The following is an 18,825-nucleotide window of genomic DNA, read 5'->3' on the forward strand; positions in this document are numbered from 1 at the left end:
TCCGACAAACTGTCACGAAGAGGGCTGCAACCGAATGGCTTCTCATTTTTTGGATCTTGTTTCGGGTCCAAAGAATGGGAAGTCATTGTTACTACCTCGTCACTGTGCTCGTTTTAGTAATACGTAGTATATATTTTTGTATGTGTTTTTGTCTGGCCGTTGCATGTGGGCCCATCATCGTCCAGTCGTCATGGGGCAAAAATCGCGATTTTTGAATTAGTGTTGCGTTATAAACGATGAAGAATTAGCATGATTTTTTCGAATTTAAATTCTCCAATATATACATCGCGATCGTTTCAATTAATAAATAAATAATCGCGTTTTTGAAATAGTATTGCGCCCATGATTCTTCCACGATGAATGTGGAAGATGTTCCTGGACCACTTGATGCGGTTACAAGAGCTGCATAAGAGTGGTTGTACAATGGCAGCCTGATACAGCTGCAACAGATCCGTTATTATTAGTGTCGCGTTTAATTATAATGAGTGCATAAATTAGTATATCGTTGTATAATAATTATAATATCATGGTATTAGAGATACATGTTTTCGGGAAATTTTATTTTTTTTTTGTTGATTGATAATTGAATTGCGAATAAGCACTCTTCGCGAAAAAGGAAAGATCCACTCACGGTTTCGTTCGATGGTTTTAGATTGAGTGGACAATTGTTTCGATAACCCTTCTGGTATGTTTTTTTTTTTATCTTTTTCTTTCCAGCATTCAGCATTCTTCTTTTTAGTGGAGTATTTTTTTTTTTTTTTTTTTTATATTAAAAGATGTCCACCACAATCGATCAAAGATTCCCTTTTCTTATAGGAAATCTTTTTTTGGGGTTTGTATTTCATAATAATACGAGACAAAATCCCATAAGATGTCACGTCTTTCTATTCTGTTTATCCGGCCGTCTGTGGATAAATAGTTATTAGATACTAAATTCTATAGTGAGAGGGAACTCAGCGTCTCGTAAAACAAATGCGCCGGTATATATTTGTTTGCGGTTAGGTTTTATTATCAAAATTACCACATGAAGAGTAATGACCCATTCAAGGCTACCTTGTTACACCAATTCGAAAAGAAAAAGAAAAAAGGAGTATTAAAAGTCTTTTTGCAATATCTCTCTCCCCCTCACAATCAATAAATATTTTCTAAAAATTGTAAATTTAAAATATTTTAAAATATACAGTCCAATATTTATATTTAGTTAATTGAAATTCGATCTTTGAATTTTTTCAAAGAATACGTGAAAAATCGTGGTAGGGAGCAGGGTATATATTTTTCGGAATGAAAAGTAGATTAGACGCACGAAAGGGTCGGTACACGCGCGTTATTGTGTACAACGCACGAACTATCGGCGCAATTGCGGTTTTGCAATCGTTCGAAGGATTGCGCAAGCGCATTCTGGAAAATACTAAGGTAATAACCGACAAGCGATCTGCCGCAAGGACGCCGAACTTCTTAACTCGGCTATGCGTTTTTCCCTGCTTAAATACTGTGACAAGGACATTGCTTTACGGGTTGTTGCACCGAGACCCAATAACGATTTGCCGACAAATCGTAAAATCAACCGAACTTGCCGATTATGCGGAACGATCATCCTCTCGACGCCGAGTGTCTCGTGATCGACGTTCGGATCTTTGCAAACAGTTTGCGAAATGCGTAGGGGAAAGTAGGGTAAAATAAAACGCTTGCATTCCAGTTTTTTTAAAACTAATTTTGTTAACACGAGTTTGTTAGATAGATATTTGGATAGGAAAGAAAAATAAAAGTGATTGGATCCGAAAGGTTCATAGATTTTTAGATTGGCAAGAGGGATGGGAATTGTTTGATTATTATATAAAGGAGTAGATCTCGAGAAAATTCTAATCTGAGTAAAGAATTTATTCAAGTATACGTACCATCGAATATGTTTGTATAGAAAAGGAGAAAGTGCGTGGGCGGTGAAATATTTTGCATGGAAGTCGAGTAGAAGATCGAGTAAAGTTAGGTTAGGTTGCATTTAAGAATTTATGTGCAAATATCAATGTAACTTTATAAGAAAAACAAAAAAGAAAAAAGGAAAGAACAAAATATTTTGCAAAAGCTATTCAAGATTAGATTAAGCCAAATTCTTATATTCACAGATCGAAAGATTTAATGATTTTAGAATTACTTTTATTTTTATACAATTATAATTTTACTTCTTCTGGAAAAACGTCGAATATCATTTGTTTCGTTCTTTATTTGCCTTCTGTCTCGTTAATCGAGGACGAATATCGTGGACAAATAGAAGGAACGAAACGCAGAGATGGAGAGAAAAAAGAAAAATGGGAAAGAAAAGGATTGCACAATTTGGCGCGTGATCGCAGCCTGGTGGAACGTTTGCGCGTGCGCAAACACACGTACACGCGATTTGCGAAGATGTATTCGCTTATTCTATCCTACAGGCGGTTCACGTATCGAGTAAAATATCCTAAGTGGCTCGCCATCTATGCTTTTCGTCACTTTGATTTTCACACGTTCGTTCAATTCGACTATCGATTAATAAAATATAATATGAAATAAATGAAATGTAATTTATTACTCTTTGTAATAGGAATACAGAATCATCTCTTCGAAATCAGTTTTAATATTCGCGTTTTTCCCTCAATTTTTCTAATTTCGTAGCACGATGGAGGGCAGTTTGATTAATCGTTTATCGAAATCGTGTGTTATCCGATTTTTATTCTCGTTGAGCGTGAGAGAGTTTATATCGTAAGTATAGTTCACGATGGATGATCTTTGGTCTTTCTAAAGGCATCCTTCGATAAAATTATTTTAATGAAAGAGTAGCGTCGCTAGAAAGGAACTTTATCGAGAAAGTTAGGAGAGAGTCGAATTCGAGTTAACTTTCTTGCATTTCGAGAATTAATGTCATAATAGAGGAATTAATTTTACAGGATCAACCCACGAGTAATTTCGTTTTATAACAAAGTATACAATTTAAATTGCGGAATAAAAGGATTAGAATAAAATTAATTCATCGTGCGTATTTTACAACGAAAAATGAAACGAGAGATAGAATATATACAGCATTTGAAAATGAATGTTATGTTGAGGAATCGTAAAAAAAAAAATTTTTTTTTTTTTCACCACCACGAGGTGAATGAAAAATAAAATAGACAATATGCAGCTTCGAAAATAAATTTTATGTCATAGGAATCATAAAAAATCATTTTCCACCATGACAATGGCCGATTACACGCATCAAACGCAATAACAATAAAGATTAAAGAAATAATAAATCCAGAATTACCTATTTTTCTTTTACGATAAAATTTTTCAAACGGTAAAATCCCTGAAAATATAGGCTGTAAAAATTAAAGTTAAACAAATTTTCAAAATTGAAATATTAGAAATTAAATCGAATAACGATCGATCGATAAAATTCCTTATTAAAATAACATTATTTATCATATTATTAAGATAAAATTATACGGAATGATCTAATATCCATAATAAACCAAATAAAAATTTTTCACTCGATTCTTTCATTATTTTCATCGCTCGCGTCGAAATGAGAAATCAATCTTTTACCAAAAAAAGAAAATTTTCATTCTATTCTCGATCGTTCCTCTTCATTACACCGTAATGAAGACGCGTTGGATGCACACAGCTATTTTGCTGTTTTCGTAATGGATTACGCAGGCGAGGATGCGGCTCACGTGTTGTTCTCCACGCGGAACCGGATCTGAATTATTCTGTAACGTGACAATAACGTGGAAAACTTAATCATCCTAACTGGAAAGGTGGAAGTGACGATGTTAACGGGAGGAAGGGAAGGGGGAATGCCGTTAGCGTTTACCGTTGCAAATTTTTATATTTTTTTTTCCTCTTTCCTCAATTGTGACGTGATTATTTGATAATATTTAATAATAGCTTTGACGATAGTCCGGCAATAGTGGTAATTAAGCGATCGCTTTATGAATAGCGTTGGAAATTTTTTTCAACGTCCCACGAGACAAATTTAAAAAATTTTTTTTTCGAATTTTTAGAATTCTCTAATCTTTTTTAAAAAATCTTTCAAAAAGATAATGATTCCAAGAATTCCATTATAAGAGTTCTTTCTTTGAAAAATTTCGAAATTTATTGAAATTAAAACACATATTTTCAATTATACATTTATTTTCGAGGTATGTGGAAAAAAATTATATAGCTTTTCAGAGAAGTATCAAAATTACGGAAGTAACGTTTTTTTTTTTACGATTTTTTTTTCTCTACAAAATTTCAGAAAATAGAATTTTTACGAATAAATAATTAGAAATACGGAGAACTATTTCTTTTTTTTTCTTTTTTTTTTTTTTACATCACGCAAATTCCGTCTTCGAGATATCTTAATAAGGCCGAGATACGATAAAATTAAAAGTACGTCTCGTTAGTATTTACGATTATATTTTATGCGTATGCAGATGGGGTAATCGAAGGTTTATCTGGAAAATTTGCATCGGTTGCTTGAGATCCTGGAAGGCGACAGCCGCGTTTGCTTTACGTAATTATCTACATTTTATCTAATTCAACGATTCCACGATTTGTCCCTGAATTTCAACGAACTTCGTTTCGAAACGAATATTCATGAAAGAAGAATTTTTCGGAACATCGACATTTATATTTATCGACACATTCTTCCATTATTTTTTTCTTCTTTTAAAATTTTTTCTCTCTCTCCATTTTTTTTTATTTCGTTCCTTTTTCCATTCTGTTTTTCTTCTTCTTCTGTTTTCTTTTTAACTCGAGAAATATTATTTATAACATTAATAGATAATGATTTTAAGAATATTAAGGGTTTCTTTGATTGTGATTAATTGGTTATTATTGAAAGAGATTTCAAGAGAAAAGAATTCGAAATAGTAACAAAAGTATATCTTTTTTTCGATCCTCCATATTTTATTTCTCGTCTTCTTTCTAGTCCTTGTCTCGAGATTTATCCTTTCAGATTTCGTTGTTTATCTTTTTTAAATTCTTTGACTCTTGATTTATTATATTTTCGACCGAAATTCCTCCTTCCAACTTTTCTTTCTTTCTTTTTACAATTCTTTCTCTCACACGCTCGCTTCGTATCTCTCTCTCATTTTTTACACTCTCATTTTCTTATAACCCTCTATGCCTAGTATTTATTTTATTGTCCATTTAAAATATAACGATTGGTGACTCGATTTTTTAACAAGTCTACTTAATTCACACACTATTTACGATTTTTTCGCAAGTAGAATAATTGCTTAGTTAAAAAATTAATTTTAATTTCGCATTTTACAATTGGATAATATATTTCTTACATTGAATCGTTAAGACGTATAAGTGATGGTTCATTTATCTAGTAATCGTAATAAAATTTCATTCATATTCATGTAGTTAAATAAGAAGAAAAGAAATGATAAAATTTATCCAAGCTTCTAAAATATCCAATTTTGAAGTTTAGATAATTGATACTAAAATTTCATTCGATTAAGTAAGAAGAAAAGAAAGCATAAAATTTATCAAAGTTTCAAAATATCAAATTCAAAAGTTTAGATAATAAAATTCATACGTAATTAAGTAAGAAGAAAAGAAATGATAAAATTTATCCAAGCTTCTTCCAAAATATCCAATTCGAAAGTTCAGATAATTGATAGTAAAATTTCATTCGATTAAATAAGAAGAAAAATCATAAAATTTATCCAAGTTTTCAAAATATCAAATTCAAAAGTTTAGATAATAAAAATAAAATTTCATTCATACTTAATTAAGTAAGAAGAAAAGAAATGATAAAATTTATTCAAGATTTGAAAAATAATTTTCCTCGTTCCAAAATATCAAAATTGGCGCCCGTACGAAATATCGGTTCGCAATTAAAATAAATTTATAACCGGCGCGTCATGCGAGTGGTTGTTGTTGCGCAATGGAGTGTATACCATAAGAAAAAAAAATTGGATTTTCTAGGCACACGTGCGCCGATTCGTTAAACGCGTTGCATTCCATCCGTACGAAACATCGAGCACAATCGGTATCCGTCTCCCTCTTTAAACTCGTCTCACGAATTCTCTATAAATATAAAACGTTCCGCCATTGTGAGAGAAAGTTGCAGTTTGATTACGGTTTACCGATCGAAAAATATAAATCTTCCAGAACTGTCTATCTATTTAATGGTAACTCGGATTCGAAACACTTCCGAAACTTTTAGTTTCCAATTCTTGGATCTCGAAGTAATATTTTTCTTCAACTTAATAGCAAAGTTTATTTTCTTCGAGATTTATTTTAACAATTCGATACTAGATAAATATTACTAGATATCGTTATCTCAATTGATTCTCTATACCAATATTACTAGATATTCTTTCATTACCCCAATATTATAGGGATCTTAATATCACTAGATACTCCATTGTATCACTATAATTTCATTTTTCCGAAATATTTTCAATCTTTTCTTACTAGAGAATTAAAAAGATAATTTTCAAAAATATGTAATTCCAACAATCTTCGATTTTCAAAATCTTATTCTTATTCCAAGATTATTATTCCAATATTACTAGATATCGTTACCTCAATTATTGATTCCCTATACCAATATTAATATTCTTTCGTTACTAGCATTATTCCAACATTACTGGGGATCCCTATATCACTAAATACTTCATTGTATCACTGTGTTACTATAATTTCATTTTTCCGAAATATTTCAACAACCTTCGATTTTCGAAATCTTATTCTTATTTCAATATTACTAGATATCGTTATCTCAATTGTTCATTCCCTACACCAATATTACTAGATATTCTTCGTTACTAGCATTATCCCAACATTATTGAGGACCTCAATATCATTAGATACTCCATTGTATCACTATATTTTCAATCTTAGTAGAAAATTAAAAATTTGCAAAAGTGTATAATTACCAATAATCTTCGATTTTCAAAATCTTATTCTTATTCCAATATTACTAGATATTCTTCCCAATATTACTAGAGACCTCAATATCACTAGATACTCCATCGTATCACTACAATTTTATTTTTCCGAAATATTTTCAATCTTTTCTTGCTAGAGAATTAAAAAAAGATAATTTGCAAAAATGTACAACCTTCGATTTTCGAAATCTTTGTTTTCCATTAGGCCACTGCCGGTCAAGATTCTCGTTTTACCCCCATGTCGATCCACATGAAATTTACGCGCATTCGCGTGACCGTGACCCACCTCGATGAATCGTTCGCAATCGTTTCTCCGTTTCCACACGGAGTTGTTGGAACGGATCGAACGGATCGCGAACGACCTTGTGACTCGTCCTCCGAGTTATTTTAAAGTCTGGCCGCGTGCAGCCTTTAACAGGTAAGCAACCTGTCGAAATAAAATAAAAATCTTAACTTATATTCGACGTATAGCAACGTTGACGTGAATTATTGATCCCGCACTTTTTTGCCCGTCCAAGAGTGAGAAAAAAATTTTTTGGATTTTCCTCTCCCTTTTCTCATTCCAGTTTACATATGCTCGATTCCTCGTGTTAATTTAATAAGCGGAATTTCTCTTCTTTTTTTTTTTTTTTTTTTGGGTCATTTATCTTTCCTATCCTAATTTATAATTATTATCAAAAGTTAACTTTCGTTTTCTCTTTTCGTCGAATGTAATAATTTATAGATTTCGTTTTTATTTTTTTTTTATTAAGACACATTTCTTAAAATCATACTTCTTAACGTTTCAATACTTGAAATTATTTCACCGTGTTCCAAATATATATAATCCAAACTATATATATAAGTTTGTTAAAATTTGTTTAAAATATTCCGTTACAACTTTCTATCGTGATTCGAAACAGCCTTCCACTTCTATCCTTCGTGTACGAGCTATTTTTAAAAAAGGAAGCAATTTGAACGTAATATCAGTTCCCAATCTCGTCGTTTTCAATTTTCTATTTCGTATCGGCCGATTAAATCGACTTTTATGGCGCGAAACTCGTCACACTAGATTGAGAAAGTANTTGTTCGATGTTGAAGAATGAAAATTATTAGCTTGAGAAATATATATATATATATATTTAAAATTACTCCAATGAAATTTCAACAAGGAAGACAATTTTTCAATGGAATGAATCACGATGTTTATTTTCGTGGTTGGGTGATTAGCTTTTATTAGAAAACAGTGGCAGTCGTTTCCTGCCTCTTATTTCATCTCGTGACAGATGTGGTAAGTGTATGTCGATTACGCGTAACGTTACTACTTTTATTAAGCGTGTTACTTACTCCGGCCGTTTATTTATTTATTACGTAATTTCACTTTAATTGCAAAACCATTCACTCATCGAGTCACTTGTTTGTTTGGAAAATTATACGGATGGATATTCGATGATGCGACGTGAGACGAGACTCGAACAAAGGTAATTTCAATTTAAACTGTCTTTCGGAAAAAAGAAAAATCAATTCTCATCGCATCGTCGAACCGAGCCGTTGATTAATCATATCGGAATACATTCTCTGACGTGAAAATTTGTAAAAGCGTAAAACAGATTTAATCGCGCTTGACTAATTTAATTTAACACGCGAGAAAAGTGAATGATCTCTATTTAAATACCTTCAAAATTGTTTGAATTAGAAATAGATCGATAGTTTTCTCCTCGATTCCTTAATAAGAATAAGATTTCGAAAATCGAAGTCGGAATTACATATTTTTGCAAATTATTACTTTTTAATTCTCTATTAAGAAAAGATTAAAAATGTTTCGGAAAAATGAAATTATATAATGGAATATCTAGTGATATTGAGGTATCCCTAGTAATGTTGGGATAACGCTAGTAACGAAAGAATATCTAGTAATATTGGTATAGGGAATGAAAATTGAGATAACGATATCTAGTAATATTGGAATAAGAATAAAACATTAGAGATATTGTTGGATCGATAGGATAATAAAAGATAAAGTTTCTAAAATTCCACGTTTTTAATTCTTTTACATAAATCAGGTCACGAGTTTTCATCCAATCGTTCAGAATCGTATTCGCTCGATAAATGGTAAAAATACAAAGAAAAACTCAAAATAGATCCCAAAGAATCCATTGAAGAATCCATTACTCGTATACAATAGATGGAAAAAATTTAATAATTAAAATTATTTCGATAATTTATTCAAAAATTCTAATAATAATAAATATTATTCAAACATTTTAACTACTTCAACTTCACTCGAAATTTTTAACATTAGGCCGACGATAACTACGTTATATCGATCGTTCAACCACATGGATCGTCCTTCCCCTTCTCTCAACCTCTCCTCGAAACCCGTGTACACAAACAAATTACACACAGTAGTATAGTCGGAGGCACGAGCAAGCGCGTTTGCGCAACAGCGCCGTGTCCCGTGTGTTGCTCGAGAGCAGGGAAAACACGGTGGTGACGAGCGAGGATGCATCTCTTCTTCTCCCGGGTTACGACAAAACTGGCTGGCCCCTAAGCGTCGTCGTTCGAGTCGATGTTACGAAACAAGGATGTCTGGTGCGGAAAGCGGGTCAGCGTACGGTTCGTTTAACCGTTGCGCCCGGTTCCTGGATCGTTCGTACACACTTGCTCTTTTTGCTCCTCTTCCTTCGCAATACGCTTATCGAAAATCCCCCCGACCCGACCATTCGATCACGTGTTCGACGCGTGTTGTTTACTACGGGCTTGGGGAAAAAACGGTGAAACGGATCTTGTTTATCGCTGTGCATAGACACACGACTCGGTCGGTATTGTTGACTTTGCAAAATTTGTTTGACGTTGCGGATTGAATAGTAGAGGGAGAGAAAGGAGGGATAGGAAAGGAAAAAGATTTTTCTTTTTTGAAAAGGTTTAGGTGGGCAAATAGTATATTGTCCGACAATATGGGCATAAAATATATCTGTTATAAATATTTGTATTACGTAATTTAATTTATGATCTTTTCCTCGACTACAACAAAAGTGAAAATAACTTTCTAGTTTTTGCTTTCTATTCGATAATACTTATTTCCTGTAATATACATATAATTAACGAGATTATACGAGAAAGTTGAATAATCTAATTCGAAGAAATAAACACGGTGCTGCCAATTGTTGCGATAATCAATGAGCAGAGCGAGGATGCAATGCACATTGTGCAACCTATTTTGAATTTCTAATCTTATCCTAAGGATAGTCTTCGTATCGTAGTGTTGATTGTTCTCAATCTGTTTTAACCTAAATAGAGACGCGAAATTATTCCATCCCAAAAAAAAAAAAAAAAAAAAAAAAAAAAAAGAGAGAAAAAAACATCAGATTAATATTCCTCGACGCAAAGATAAAACAACTTTTGATAAATCTAAAAAAGAACTTGTCACGCATCTCGAGTTAAATCACGTTGTGTTAATTCTCATTATGCAAGCCTTAAATTGACAACTTCACAGACAAGACGAAGAGCCGCGTGATAAATTTGACACGCTCTCAAGGTTGATGATATTTAGTAGGCCTCTATTCGTGCGTTCGTAAAGACAAAGATGGTTATGCAGATTCTTCTACGTGTGTGATACAATCGTGGATACTTGTCCTTGATATCTGTGTCTGCTTCACACCACCAGTGAATCTTTGTGACTAGTGATGGGATCAAGTTCAATATGTGCTCGTAATTACGCTTCGTGCAATTCCTATAATTCTAGGTATCCCTAGAACGCCTCTCCCTAGTGTTCCCTAGAATTCCATACTATTATTAAAGAATCGGCACATTTCGAATGTGTATCTAATAAATATACCTCATTCTTCTCACAGAAATGAAAAAGCCATTAGTATATTTTTTTCTCTAGTGTCCCCTAGAATTCCATATTCACCGCTAAGAATCAGCGATTCGAACTCTTTTCTTTAAAATATATTTCAGAAGATTAATAGAAGAAAAAGTGACTCTTTTCCACTCGACGTGAAAATGTTTACTATCGATTGATTCAGAAATCTTCAGAATTTTGCTATACAAACCATCCGATAGAAAATTCCTTCGAGAAGATGCCGACCTCGTTCCATTCGAATCGATCGTGGCTCGAGTTAGAAAGGTATCGACTAAACTTTTCCTTGATTGCGCCTTATGCACTGTCATCAGGAACGTCGAGCACGCCGAACATCTTCCAGATCGTGTCGTTCGATAATGTACTCTATTCTTGAAAGAGTATACGCGTACTTGCTCCCTTCATACGTCGGTTGGGAATTTTTGAACAGGCATCTTCGTAAATCGTTTCTGTGAACAGATAAAGTCGTGAATAGATTGCGGATGTTTGCGCATTTATTATTAACGTCTTGGAATGTATCGTTCGTGCGTCACAGATGAATTGGGTTGTTTTTTGAACGAATAAATTACGTAGTCGATTTTTATTTCTTCTTCTAGAACGTGGATACGGTGAATTGAATGGGAGCAGGTGGTTTAATTAAAATCGAATAACCCGAGGATATTTTTGTTTAAATTTTTAATTAACCAAAAAACGAAGAATCGATTTTTTTTTTTCGATCTCGAGCTCTACTTTACTATCCTCCTCGCTATTTTCGAAAAATCTCAAACTAATTTTGAGTTTTTTTACGATATATTTACAATTTCAATCGTATTTTTATAATATTTCAAAACAAATTATTTTTCTAAAATTAAAATTGTAAAATTCAATCCAACAATGATGGAAAACACGCGACATTGTCAGAGCTGCGAATGTATTGGCACAAAGGAAGATTAATTAGAATTAACGTCAATGATATATCCACGTCAATGGAATATAATCAAATTATAATATCCAGCTAGATCCAAGATAGAGTATCGAATCAATCTTCAATCTTCGTTCTCTGTACAAAAATAAAATTAAATGCACGTCATTCCATTCTAGGATTCTCGACCCCTCCTTTTCAAATTTTCAATTCCTGAAATAAAACTTACATATAATAAAATTATAATAAAAGACATGACAAAGAAACATCGATAAAAATTATCTTTTTGAGAAAAATCGTCGTCGGTTTTAAGAAAAAAGAAGCCAGAATTTAAGAAAACAACGGCATCGTAATTATCATGTTGACTTAATATCTCCCCTGTCACGTTACAACGAAGCGAATCCTGCACGAAAAGAATTGAGTAACGGCCTCCTCAATTAACATTCATTATGCCCACGATGATACCTCGCGAATCGATATCTCGTCCTGATCGCATTCCAGAATAATCCTTCTGGCGTAACGAGATGTAACGCAAGTAGGAGAAAGTTGTTATGTTTTTGTAGCGCATTTATTACCCGCCATATTCGATCGAGTATATGTGTGTGTGTGTGTGTGTGCTGCACACGTGTATGTATATATATATATATAAAATTTTTGGTAGGAAGAAATTTAAAAAAATAAAAGCGAGTTCGATTTTATTATCAGAGAGAATCAATATGGGGATGGATGGATAAGGAAATGGAAAGTTGTTGGGAATATTCAATTTTTGCGAAATTTTGCAGCGATTCAGGATAAACAAGTGAGTCAGAATCGCTTCGAAATCCAGTCCAGAGTTTACGAAATCCTGTTAAGGCAACCGTTCCTAGGGAATTTGAATGTTTCTTCTTGTTAATTAACGAAATTTGAAGATTCTCTCGATAATAATATTGAAGATGGGTTTATTACATGTTATACAGGTAGTTAATAGTTCACAGGAGACTATAATAATAATTTACACGCATGGAAAAATGATTTTACGTAAGACGAAATCTGAGAAAGAAGTAGAGATTGACTTTCTTCGCCGATTGCAATTTCTGATTATGTGAGCGGTGGCGTGAAATAAGTCAACTATTAGATTAGATCTAAAGTTTGATCGCCGGTGAAAAGTTAATTGCGTAAATCGTATCGTTCGATTTTCCTTGAAAAACGTTAAATGTCCACTCATCGTGTGCATTTTCATCATTTCTTGACTTTAAACCGAACTTTAAATCGAATAGGCTTGCTTTAAGTTCCAAATTATCGGAATTTCCATTAAAATTCTATCCTATTTTTATCATTTTCAGTATCGTCCAATTGTAAAAAATATTTGAAATAAACGTTTACACGTGAAAAATGTAAAAATACAGAATATCGAAAATAAAAAATAAATACTAGTTTACATTTATTTTCATTTTTCAGAATTATTCGTCCCAGCAACTCACTTTAGAAATCTTCTGCTTCTATTACTTTTCTCACTTACAATATTAACTAACTAAAAATATTATATATAAATACTATATAATACTATATAAATAAAATACTAAAAAAGAAAAAAAGAATTTAAAGAATGCCTTTTGATATTCACGATTCTAGGATGTTAAAATCGATCCTGACCGCGGAATAAATTCTCCTCCACCTCGATGAAAGCGTGCGATCGAACAGGGAGAGAGGAGGCGATCGTGAACGTGAGTCAACGTTATTTTTAAAGGCAGAGCCGCGTTTAGGATGCCGGCCGAAAACAGAATTAAAAACGCGTCGCGTACGTGTCTCGCTGCTTCCGTTTACGAAGCATTCGACATTCCGACATGTGGCGCGGCGAGTCGATCGATGGTGAACCAAACCAAACCTTGAACCGAATTTCGTACGCGCGTTTGACGCGAAACTGGGTGACGCCATATCCTTCGTCGCTGCTGTAATTCACGCTGACCTTTAATTCATTCGGATATCTCCTTTTTCTCAATGGATTTTTGGGAAAGTAATAAGAAATTACTTTTGAAAATAAAACTAAGAGTAATCAAGAGTAAGAAATTTTTGTTTCGAAGCTTAAAGTTTTTTTTTAATTATCGAGAAATGTGTTGAATATTAAAAATTGTAATTTTGACCGCGAACGTATCTCTTTGTAGGAATAAACGTAACGTGGTTGAAGTAGTGGAGGGCTCTTAAACTGTGTATTACCTTCGTTCTATTAATTTTCTTTCCTATGATTTTTCAGGATCTCATCACTATTTGCGCTGCCATTTATTTCTAGCAGAGAATCATCCCCTAATTTTTTCAATTTTCATTTTTATAATTTTCAGTATCCAATTGTAAAAAATAAACGTTTTAACGTGAAAAATGTAAAAATAGTCAGTAATCACGCTGGAGGCTAGATATTTTTTCCAATAAGAAATCCAGAGATTTATTAGGAGACGGATTACGTGGATAAAATTTGTAGAGGAATCATATGGAAAGATATCACAATCCCCCTTCAATTTTTTTGACTTTCACTCGGACAGGTTTGAATGTATATGCGTGGCAAATTTATCACCGATCTTCCAGAAAATATTCGATCATCAAATCCTCCGTTTTATTATTAATCCTTAAAGGAAAAAAAAAAAAGACGCATAAATCGACCAATCGACATCCCAAAAAAAATATTCTCTCCACGAAATTCTTCTTCTCGCCTCCTCTCGTAAAAATTTCGTTCCCTTCCTTGGCATTTTCGAATCGCGGAAACTTGGCAAAGGAGTCGCTCGAGTCGAGTCGAACGACCACGAGAGTCTTTTAAGCCGACGTGACGCCAATTGACGTGACTCGCGCGCGCGTATGCACGTCACACGCGAGGAATTGCTCATTGAGTAACGCTCACTCTCGCTATTGATACGAGCCCGTATGACACACTGACACAGAAATCGACTCCGTGGCCCGAGTTGCTTGCTCGAACAGAAGAAAGAGGGGAGAGAGAGAGAGAGAGAGAGAAAAGAAGCGTTATCTCGAACGATGCTTCGGTATTTTACGAGAGGTAATGATTTTCGTGTTACGAAACGATCTAGGTGAAACTTGTTATTGTATTATTATTTCTTTTTCTTTTTTCTTTTTTTTTTTCTTCCGGAATTTTTCGAAGAAGTGTCTTGTTTAGAGGAAATTATTGATGATTCGAGGAGAGATTATTTTTTTTGTAAAATATTCGAGAGACTTTTTTTTTTTTTTTTAATTTATTTTTCCTCCCTCGAAATTTTGTTGGAAGGGAATTTTTTTTCTTTTTTTTTTCCTCCGGGATTTTTTGGAGGCGGGGCCTTGTTTGGGGGAATTTTTTGTTGTTTGGGGGGGGGATTATTTTTTTTGTAAAATATTCGAGAGACTTTTTTTTTTTTTTTTAATTTATTTTTCCTCTCTCGAAATATTGTTGGAAGGGAATTCTTCTTCTTATTTTTTTTTTCTTTGCTTTGCAAAATGTTTAAAGAGTTTTTTGTGGTTTCTTTTTCTTCTCTTTTAGAAGGAAGAAAATTAGGGGTTTTGTTTCTTTCTTGCAAAATTGTTGGAGGGAAATTACTGGTTTCCTTTCTTATCTTTTCTTGCAAAATATTTAAGAAAACTCTCTTTTTATTCCGTTGAAATTGTTTATTGGATGAAATGATTATCTCTTCGGGGGATAAATTGTAAAAAATTGTTTAATAAAGAAACGGTTCTTCTTCTTATTTGCGAAATAATAACTTTCCCTCCATCGAACAGAATAAACGAATTACAAGTTTGTACAAATAAAGATTTAAGAAGAGGATAGAAAAAGCACCGAAAGTTAACCGAAAAAAGACACTTTCAACAAGGCGGATACGTATTAATCTTCTTTCACAAGACTTTTTTTTTTCAAAGCGATTCTTTCGTGCAAATATCCATTATAATTGGAATTCTTCATTCCAATAAATCACAACGTTACCTTCACTCGATTCGAACTTTCATAATATTTAACTTATTTTTTCTCAATTTTAAAATTTTTTTTCTTTCTTTCAAAGTAATCGCAACGAAACGACTTCGTTCCTTGCATGTGCGTGGAAATCATTCGATTTCGTAGCACGTTAGTGGTATGCAAGTAATCTTCTCTCTCTTCCACCCTTTTCGTCCTTTTTCCTCCTTATTTTTCTTCGCAGCTGCCAGCCAAAAGGATCGATTCAATTATCTTATCAATCCTCTTAGATTCGAAAACGAATCCAGAGAAATTTCGAAAACAAGATTTGGATCATTTTTTTTTTTTTAATTTCATAACAGAATGAATCTGATTCGATAAATCCGAATCTATTGTGTCTTATTTTAAGGTATTGTTTAAAAAAAAAGAAAAACCTTTTTTTTCAAGATATGAGGAAAAATATAAAAAAAAAAAATTTATTACCTGCATTAATCTTCCTCTTTGTTATTCTTAAGGACGTTTCATTATTATTTTTAAAAAGATGCGTAAAAATGTCGGCTCGCCATATTTTTTTTTTCCTTGTTCCTTCAATTTTATACCAAAGTGTTTGACAATGTATTGGGAAGGCCGTATCGATAATTCAACGACGATACCTTTGATCCTTTTGTTCAGTTTTCAAGGAGGGAGATTACAGCTACGCAGAAGAGTAGAAAGCTCCTCTTGAACGATTATTATTATTATTATTAATATCGTTATTACCATGATTTGCATGGATTTAATCGATATTTGAATTGAGAGGTGGCGTATAAATTAAAGAAGGAGAAATTTTCACACGATTTTTCTCCCGGCCGGGTTCCGGGAATTTAAATCGAATTAGAAAGTTCGATCTTTTGATTCCGTTCTATATATCTTTTATTCCTTGAAAATTAGTTCACTTTCCCCCTTTTTCTCTATTGGATAAAAGTATTAAAAATTTTCAATTTTCGATCCTCTCTCAACATTTTTTTCAAGAATAAATTTCTTTTAATAATGATATTCTTTTTGAAAGAAAATTGCAACGAAATCTCAATAACTCAATGCTTTTAGTTAGATTTATTTATATATTTTCTTCAAGTATAATGATCGTTTCTGTTGTTTTACTAAAAAAAGGAAAAAATAAAAAGTTGGAAATATATCTATCGATTAATTGATAACGTTGTGAAAGGATCGAGAAATAGATATATATATATATATGTTTTAAAGAAGTATACAAAGTAGACAAAGTTTTTACTTTCCACTGGTTAACACGCGACGCGTTTATTAGAATGCGGAAATGTCGGATCGAATGCATCGCATAAGCGCATAACTTAAACAAAACAACTTACATTTTTTCCTTACTACACCCTGATATTCTTGAATAAATGCAAGAGCCGTTAAAACATCTCGTAAATATATTTTCCTCGCTTAGAAGAAAATATTATTTAGTTACGAAACTGGACGTTGGAACGACCATAAACCCAAAAGGAGTTTCACCTTGTAATTTTTATCATATTCTTAATTTATTCGCCAACTATCTTCGAAAACTGTTTCACGTATTGGATACAACGAGTTTCTCAAATGTGAATTTTCTTCTCTGACGTTACAAACTTCGTTCATACCGTAATAAACTCGATCAAACATTCGACAACCAATTTGATAAATAAATCGTATTTTTAATTATTAGATTTCAAACTCGATCAAACACTCGACAACCAATTTGATAAATAAATCGAATGATACAGAATCATTTATATTTTTAATTATTAGATTTCAAACTCGATCAAACACTCGACAACCAATTTGATAAATAAATCGAATGATACAGAATCATTTATATTTTTAATTATTAGATTTCATACTCGATCAAACACTCGACAACCAATTTGATAAATAAATCGAATGATACAGAATCATTTATATTTTTAATTATTAGATTTCATACTCGATCAAACACTCGACAACCAATTTGATAAATAAATCGAATGATACAGAATCATTTATATTTTTAATTATTAGATTTCATACTCGATCAAACACTCGACAACCAATTTGATAAATAAATCGAATGATACAGAATCATTTATATTTTTAATTATTAGATTTCATACTCGATCAAACACTCGACAACCAATTTGATAAATAAATCGAATGATACAGAATCATTTATATTTTTAATTATTAGATTTCATACTCGATCAAACACTCGACAACCAATTTGATAAATAAATCGAATGATACAGAATCATTTATATTTTTAATTATTAGATTTCATACTCGATCAAACACTCGACAACCAATTTGATAAATAAATCGAATGATACAGAATCATTTATATTTTTAATTATTAGATTTCATACTCGATCAAACACTCGACAACCAATTTGATAAATAAATCGAATGATACAGAATCATTTATATTTTTAATTATTAGATTTCATACTCGATCAAACACTCGACAACCAATTTGATAAATAAATCGAATGATACAGAATCATTTATATTTTTAATTATTAGATTTCATACTCGATCAAACACTCGACAACCAATTTGATAAATAAATCGAATGATACAGAATCATTTATATTTTTAATTATTAGATTTCATACTCGATCAAACACTCGACAACCAATTTGATAAATAAATCGAATGATACAGAATCATTTATATTTTTAATTATTAGATTTCATACTCGATCAAACACTCGACAACCAATTTGATAAATAAATCGAATGATACAGAATCATTTATATTTTTAATTATTAGATTTCATACTCGATCAAACACTCGACAACCAATCCGATAAATAAATCGAATGATGCAGAATCATCTGTATTTTTAATTATTAGATTTCAAACTCGTTCAAACTGTAATAAACTCGATCAAACATTCGACAACCAATTCGATAAATAAAAATTGTAACGTTAAATCGAATAATCTAGAATCATATATATATTTTTAATTATTAGATCACAAATTCTGTTTCGTTTCAATTATTGTCAACTCTGTCAAACATTGTCAAATCACATATATTTAAGATATATAAGCAAAAACACGATCGATATGCAATTAAATACAATTTTCATTCCTCGAACTATTGCAGTATCGTCAACCCTTCAATCGAACTATTAACCAATCATACATATTTCAAAAACTAAGATCGATTTTTACTCGATCAATTAATTACAGAAAACTAAATAATTTATAATCCTCCGATACGAACTATCACAAACTATATTTTCAATTATTAAAAAAAAAAAAAAAAAAAAAA

Source organism: Apis dorsata, unplaced genomic scaffold (assembly GCF_000469605.1).
Source record: "Apis dorsata unplaced genomic scaffold, Apis dorsata 1.3 scaffold_206, whole genome shotgun sequence".
NCBI lineage: Eukaryota > Metazoa > Arthropoda > Insecta > Hymenoptera > Apidae > Apis > Apis dorsata.